Below are 8,475 nucleotides of genomic sequence, written 5' to 3'. Positions count from 1 at the left end.
AGCACAACTAAAAACGGCCATGCACCACCACCCACAGAATCGACAAAGCTTGCAATCTGTCCATCCTTTCCGTGGCTGGCATGGTTGAGGTTGCCCGTGTGGACTCCAATTAAGCTGCTGGCTCCAAACCTGGTGGTGCCCTTCTGGACATTCCTTCAAGGTTCAGCTTTGCAACCATACTGCCCCCAGAAACCAAACACTTTGCCTTCATGGACGCTGTTCGGAGGGTCGTGGGAATAACGCTGCCCGATCGGCAGTTGGCATAATTTATGGTGGGAAGTTTTTTATTTTAGATTATTTTCCAGCCTTTCTTGACTTTATAAGGGCATGACAAGCCTATATCTGTGTCTCTTCCTCCTCCTTTTACTCCTCCACCTCTTTTCTATATGTAGCTGCCCTTTTCCATATGTTATTTGTGTCTTCTGAGCATTTTGTCTGCTTTGGGACACCTTTTAAGGTGTTTTGTAATTGTTTTCTATGTGTTTGTATGTGTTTGTGTTTGCCTGTCATTGTTTTCAGTGGGGTTCGACGGTGTTCTTCGAACGTTCGACGAACATTCAACGAACTTGCCTCCTGTGCGGTGAACCAAAACACTAGCGGGGTGGCTCAACACTACTCCTGATATATAGAAGCACATTGATAATGTTTAAACTATGCTATATATACCTGGTAGCTGGTGATACTGTACCCTTTCAGCCAGGAAGTCCTCCTCCACCCACCACTCTAAGTGTATCAATGACACCAGGAACATTGGCCCACATGTGTGATTATTTCTTGCGGATCTTCTTTTTATATTGTGGTGTGATCCATCCTGAGCATGTGAGAGTCTGTGGGTTACTCCTGCAATTTATATGTAGATTTAAAAATTACCCCAACACTGAATACAGCTCTACGCTTGTGATACATGACCCATTTAGTGCTTTTTATATTCTGGTCTAATCCAAACTGACCAAGTGAGAGTTTGTTTCTGACTCTGGAAATAAATACTGAGATTGACAATGACCCCTACACTGAATACAGCTGTACGCTTCAGATCCATTACCGTTTTATGGCTTTTTATATTATGTTGTAATCCATACTGAGCCTGAGAGCGTCTGTGTCTGCCTCCTGAAATATATATGGAGATTTAGAATGTTTAAACTATACTATATATACCTGCTATCTGATGATACTGTACCCTTTTTCTACTTTTTATATTCTTGTCTAATCCATACTGAGCCTGTGAGCGTCTCTGTGTGACTCATGAAATATATAGGGAGATTGACAATTATCCTTTGACTGTATAGAGCTGTACGCTTCTGATACAGTACCATATATCTGATGTTATTTTGGGTACATTTCCTCCAAAATTTGGAAGTATGGTGGAAGAGGCCGCAGACGTGGGCGTGGAGGGGCCAGCTGGTACTGATGGTGGTGGTGCATCTGCTGGTAGTGGCAAAAGCACAATAGCAGCTAAGGCAGGAGGTGTTGAGCCTGTGTCATGGTCTGGCTCCAGAACGCCTGGAAGTCTACCTTTTCTGGGAGTAGGTTAACCGCTTTTAAAGCCGGAGCATCAGGAACTGGTTTTTGCTTACATTGCCGAAACAGACTCAAGCAAATATGCCCTCCTCTTCTGAAGTTTCAAAAAATGCAAGCACTGAGTCTTCAAGTGCTGGCTCCTGGTCAGGAAGAACCCCTTTCCTTGTGTCCTTCACCCCAACAAAAGTGAATGATGCAGCAGGCCACACTTCACATTAGTCCATGTAGCTCTTTCTCATATACCATGCCTGGGTTATCAAGTCAAATCGTGAATTCCCCAGTCCAAGATGAATCTGACATGGAGTGTGGGTGGCCAACCAGGGCAGTGGGGTTAATCGGTACCGGGCCAATGTCTCAGAGGGATGTGTCATGTTGGTGGTGACGACCCGTTCCGCGGCCCTGGGCGTTCATGCAAAGGGGTGAATAACGTTTATAGGTGAATGATACGTGACGCCACCTGTGGTTTCTGATCAGATTGACCAGCGCTGCAGTGTCGCTTCTCTGGGACAGATGTTGTGGTGCAGCTATGATGTAGAAGCCCTGCACAGGTAGGGCCGTAGTCGCAAGGCAGATGAAAGAGTTGGTAGATAGTGTGCAGTGCAGGATGTAGCAGAGCCATGCACCAGGCGCAGGAGAAAGATGACAGACACTGTCGTGCAGTTCCTTTACCTGTACTTGGTAAGTGCCGTCCAGGACCCAGAGTACAGATGGAATTAGGAATTCTTTCTCTGCAGATAGGTAGTGTGGCCTCCATTCTAGCGCTTATCTGAGGTACTCGCAGTACTGAGTTCACTGAAGTTCCCCCTGTTGACTCTCTTTTGAAACTTTCTCGTATGGCAGGCAGCCGTAGCCTTTTCCTTCTGGCTCACACAAGTCGCTGCTGGGGCCTCTGAGCCTTAGTTGGGAACAGAGGATTTACTTCCTCCGGTTTCTGCTGCAGGACCATCAGTATCCCTACAAACTCAGAGACCGGAATCTGGACCATGCGCTCCAGCTAGGAGTGAGCTTTAACTCTGCTCATCCTCCAGCTCCCCTTCTCATGTCCACACACTTCCCCTTCCCTTCACAGACTGCCCTAACTTCCCTCCTCCTGACCACAGAGAGCAGCTCTTCAGCAGTCAGGTTCAGAGCTCTCCCTGCTGGCCTGGAGTGGGAACTGTGTTGTGTGTTAGTTTAACTGCTAGAGAGATCCTTTGTTGCTCCCAAGCAAGACATCACACTCCCTAGGAGGAAGGTACTACCACTGTGGCGACCGTACTCCTGGGGGCGCCACAAGTGCACTGATGCCCAGCCTCTGCTGGTACATTGACCCAGACCACTACATTCCCCTCGCTCTCTACACAGCCAGAATCTGACCCTGATGAAACTCAGGTTCCTATTATGAATGAGTCACAGAGGAGGAAAAAACAAAAAGCAAGCTAAGCCCAGAAAACCGGAGAGGTTGGTAAATAGCAGATTGCAGACCCCTGATCCTATCCACAACAACTAGCAGTAGCCATGGAGCGTGCCTACGGGGTTCCTAGACGCCTCATCATGGCCGGAGAACTAAATAAGCCTAAAGAAAGAAAGGTAAAATCTAAACTGCCCCAGAGCAGACCCCAAAGCAATAGACAGCCCCCAACATGTATTGTCGATGAAACAAGATGAAAACACAGACACAGGTAGAAAGATAGGCTGAGCAAACGATGGGGCCCTCGCTAACTAGAAAGGACAGGAAAAAAAAAGCTGCTGTCTGCAATCACGCAAAAAGCCCTGCCAAAAAGAATGTCCAACATGTCTGATAGAAAAAGGCCCTGAAGTTGCTAGACTTCAAATCACTATATCAGCACACAGGTATATTCTGAAGACAGAGCAAAAGAGACCAACTGATGAGAGACAAAAATGGGGATTCAGTCCAGTCCCAGCCAGGGCTGGCTGAACACAAAAACTAAGTAAACCAGACAAAAACTCATATGAACAATTACAGAGAAAACTTAGCTTTAGGAAGGCAGGAACCAAACTGGAAACCAGGAGCCACAGTCAGGAAAAATCACCAGCAAGAAACTAGGGAGTTGGCTGCCTTAAATCCAATTAGATACTCCTGATGTCCAATTGCAGTCCTCTTCCTCAGGTGGCTGGTCTCTGCCATTTAGATCAGCTTCATTACCTCCCTTCACCAGCAGAGGGAGTCCAGATAGAGAACTCACTACTGCTCTGTCAGCACAGCCAGCTCCATAACCCTCACCAGAAGCCAGAGGCAAACCCGAAAATGAGCTCACAACAGGTTCCCCTTCCCGCATACTCTACCACCTTACACGGTGACAAAGAGGAAGGTGCAGATGAAAGTGCAGGTTCCTTGAGCAGATGGGGGGGCATAGTCATGGGCGACAGCACTGGCACAGGGCCCCTCATAGTACGCAAAAGTGTCTCTGCCGGTGAGAGGGCCCACCTGCCGTCAGACACACCGCCGTACTATGAGGGGCCCTGTGCCAGAGCCGTCGCCAATGAGTGGGCCCCCCCTGCTTGCTCAGGATCACAGCACATGCAAAGTTGAAATACTTACCTCTCCCTGCTCCACCGCCGTGACATCTTCTGCGTTTCCTGACAGTGACATTCTGGTCAGAGAGCGCGATGACATCACGTCTGTATGCCCTCTGCCTAAACAGTCCAAGTGCAGAGAGATGGAAGATGGGGGTGACGAGGAGTCCAGACTAGTACAGGGATTCCCTAGCGAGGAGACTTATTTAATTGTTTTAAAGGTTGGGAGCAATTTTTGGGGAGCACTATACTCTGGAGAATGATATATGGGGCCCATTATACACTGGAGCATTAGAAATGGGGCCCATTTTATATGGAGCATTATTTGGGCCCATAAGACAGTGGAGCTTCATCCATGGGGACCAACATATACTGTAGCATTATGTGGAGCTCATCATATACTGTATCGAACATTATTTAGGACCAATGATTCTGTATGGAGAAATATATGGGCCTCATTGCTCTGTATAGCGCACTATGCGGCGGCCATAATACTGTATGGAGTAATATACTGTCCGTTTTTGTAGCTATTGGAGAATTTAAAATGGATATCAGTCATGTGATGTAAGAAGTGAAGTATTTTTCATTGTACTATACCGCTATTTCTCTGCCATATCAGAGGATCATGAATTGTGGCATGTGTTAAAGGAGCCCATTGACACTCTTTTGCCCTGGGCCCACGAAAATCTGGAGCCAGCCCTACCCCCCCCGCAACCTTATCCAAATAACCCCCAGTTTTCAATGCCTAACTATTATTATAAAGTAAATTAAGGTTGACAAGCTTAAGTAATAAGAATGGATGTTTTTGGCATTAAAATGGGCACTGTAGGTGTGTTTCCTGTCCTCCACTCACTGCCGACTTTTCTTCCCCATTGACTTGCATTGGGTTTCGTGTTTCAGTCGGCCTTCGACTTTTCATGATAATCAGCCGATTGCGTTCGACCCAACTTTTGCGAAAGTCGGGTTTCATTAAATCTGACTCGACCCAAAAAAAGGCAAAGTCGCTCATCTCTATCCACAGCTACCACAAAATACTTCAAGCTGTCATTGATGCTAGAGGGGGCAATACACGGTGTTAAGAAATGGGGTATGTCAACTTTTGATCAGGGTCATTTGGATGTTTTGGGTTGTCATTATGATTTCAAAAGAGAAAACTCAGTAAGTTGACAATAAATGGCTTCATGCAACCACTAACCATGAGTGAAGAAAAGTTTTTGGTGTTATCATTCATATTCTCTGAAAAAAGGCCAAGAAAGCAAAATTTCTCCCAGAGAATGTAAACTTTTGAGCACAACCGTAGATCAAAATTCATATCTAGAGCAAAGTTTAGCCGTTAAGAACGTGGGTTTGTTCTAAAGTCATGGTTGTATCTACATCTGACTCCTTACTGAGATATCTGATGATTCTGGTTTTGAAGAACTAAATGAAACATGATGTTTGGGAGTTGATTTATACTGGTTGCCTCATTAATTCTCATCGAGGATAGATCTGGGCTTTTTGCTGTACTTATCATATCTCCCCCCATTCATACACCTAATTCGGTAAATAATCTTGTGACTCCCATTCAAACTTGCATTGTTTCACAACAATGATTTGTTTTTCCAATTTATTAACACTTTGTTGGATTTTGTGGGAAAGTTTTTCAAATTCTTGTTCAGAAATATGTTTAATTGCTTGTGCATTAATTTCTTCAATTTCACATTGAGTTTCTTTTAGTTTAACATCGACAATATTTGGAAAGGAGTCGCATGAGGATTGATAAACATGTTGAAAGGATTTGATTCATCATCATTCATCTACAATAACCCAGAGTAAATAGTTGTAGGGATTTTCAGAATGCAAAGACCTCTGGGGATCATATTGTAAGGTACTTATTTAAAGTCAAATAATCCCACAAGACTTTGGTTTCTTGTAAAGTAAGTTTTTCCAAGGAGCGTAATAAATCAGCCAATAAATGTTGCTTCAGAAATGTGAAGACCAGAAAACAATAATGTGGCCTTTTTATTATTATTTAGACTTTGTAGTACAAGTTTTACATAAGGAGGGAGTAAAGGAGAAGAAGAGTATGTGAATTAAAGTATATGTTTTATAGTTAGATTAAAATATCCTTTTTTTAAACTATAAAACTTTTTAATTGTAAATTATAAGGTAACACTAAAGTCAACCAGAGAACTGATACAACATTACAGATTGACATGCCAGTAACATGGTGCTGTGATGCTATCAGGCGCGCTGATTGCTCTCGTTAACTTTTTTTTCACTGCTCTGGTTTCATTCAAAAACCTGAACGCTTCTAATAAGTTACAATTCATCAGTGCTCAGACGCTCATATCAAGCTTATTCATAATATTCTACTGATACATTATATCAGCTCTATATCTCTATGTCATTTATATTAATTTAGTAATAAACAATATCCATATACTGGCTAGTCACCTATTATATTAAGCCACTAAATTAAAGATACACCAGCTATTAATTTATAGGTATAAATATATACTGTAATTGTCACTCACATTGTAGAAAGACTAAGTGCAACATGAAGGGATGAGGGAAAGGAAGCCCAAGTGCTAGGGAATGGGGGAGTGGAGACCTATAGGCAAATCTAATGGCACCTTGCCTACCCTACCGCCCCTATATTGGTCCCACAGCTATCGCCGAGCAGGAAACCTAAGCCCTGTTTATCCTTAGAGCTAAGCCCTGAATACGGAAGGGGGGATGAGCTTTGATCAGTTCCCACTGTACACTAAAGACAAGAAGGGAGACAAACAAGGGGGTAGAAACTTAACTTGAGCAGACTCCAGAGAGGTAACACCAAACTTCCTCCAAGGGCACCAGAAAGGAAGTAAGCTGACGGCTATAGCGCCAAGCCTTCACAAGTGAAAATGTGAATATCACTGGCAGCTCCCTGAAGCTGACTGGGAGTCTATAAACACCCAGGTCCAGGTGTGTCAATTACAGCCCGAGGGAGGTTGCCACTAGGTCCAAAAGTCAGAAGGATTAAGAAGGTGTTTGCAATAGCAAGTGCAGAGATCTTCTGCAGCCATATGCACAGCGACTGTCTGTTGCATCTGACACACCTGTGACAATAATTCTTTGTCTAGACACATTGAGATTTATTCAAGATTTTAGAGTTACTTTATAATTCACAATTGTGAAAAGCTTTTTTGCAGTCTAATAATTGGGTGTTTTAATCTAACAACAAAAGTTATATAATTCACATACTCTTCCTCTGCCTTCCTTCGCCTTATGTATAATTTATTCTAATCTAGTGCAGTCCACTTATATGAAAATAATTTTCCTATCATAATTAAAAACTTTAATAGACGATGTGGTACAGACATTCGTAAAATTTCTGATATATCAAACCACTTGGTTGAAGTTATTATATATATAATAAGAAAAGTAGTGAGAATGTTCGTGGTTAAAATCAGTGTAGCAAAAAGAAAAAAGTCACTAATTTACCTCCATGTAATAGCATTTACCTTGGTGCATGGACTGCTCCTCGAGAAGACATCCTAATAGGTAATGTTAATCCATAAAGACTGTTCCAGCTCCGAAGGGTTAAAATAATGATTTGCATTGGTATAATTAAAACTACAGACTCCAAGTGAAAAATTTAGTAGAAAAAACAACAATGCAAACAAGCGTCGTTAATTGGGTCATAAAAGTGAGTAAAGATAGGGTAGGCTATTTATGAGACACCAGTCTTAATGATTCAAGGGCCTTACACTACAAACCTTTGTACTATGTGAATTATTCCAGATTAGATTTTCAATTATAATTATGGAAAGAAAAAAAAGAGCTGGATTAAGGGAAATAAGAAGCATTTTAGATGTAATGATAACCTTAGTATAATCCAAGTCGCTACCTTATTATCTGTACTTTTAGGAGCATCATTGACGCCTTTGAATAGATAAAGCTGAGCAAAGGAAACATATTATTAAAAGGAATCTGTCACCCATTTTTAATGATATCATGTAAAGATATCACCCAATTGTGCATCCCATAAGGATTCTATTAGGACTTTTGATTCCCCCCAACCCTGCACCTTTGATACATAAATACCTTTTTTATCTTGGTGGAGATGTATGGAAATCGCTGCGGTCCGGTCCGATGGGCGGGGCTTATTCACCTTCTCCCCCCCCTCGGCTTGCTGAACGTAATCTTCATCTGTGAATATCACAGATGCCGTAGTTTTCTGCGCTTACGCATTGAAAAGGCCTCCAGCGCTTGTGCAGTATGCTTTGCCCAACTGTGGGCAAAGCAAATAATCAGTACTGCGCATGCGCCGGTATTTTTCAGTGTGGTCTATGCCCCGGAAGTGTGTCCTGCATGTGAAGACTTCCGGGGCATAGATCGCACTCAAAAATACTTGCGCAGTACCGATTATATGCTTTGCCCACAGTTGGGCAAAGCATACTGCGCAAAGCGCCGGAG

Source organism: Dendrobates tinctorius, unplaced genomic scaffold, assembly GCF_039654945.1.
Source record: "Dendrobates tinctorius isolate UK_male_01 unplaced genomic scaffold, ASM3965494v1 ptg000213l, whole genome shotgun sequence".
Taxonomy (NCBI): domain Eukaryota; kingdom Metazoa; phylum Chordata; class Amphibia; order Anura; family Dendrobatidae; genus Dendrobates; species Dendrobates tinctorius.
Note: the sequence above shows the minus strand (reverse complement) of the source record.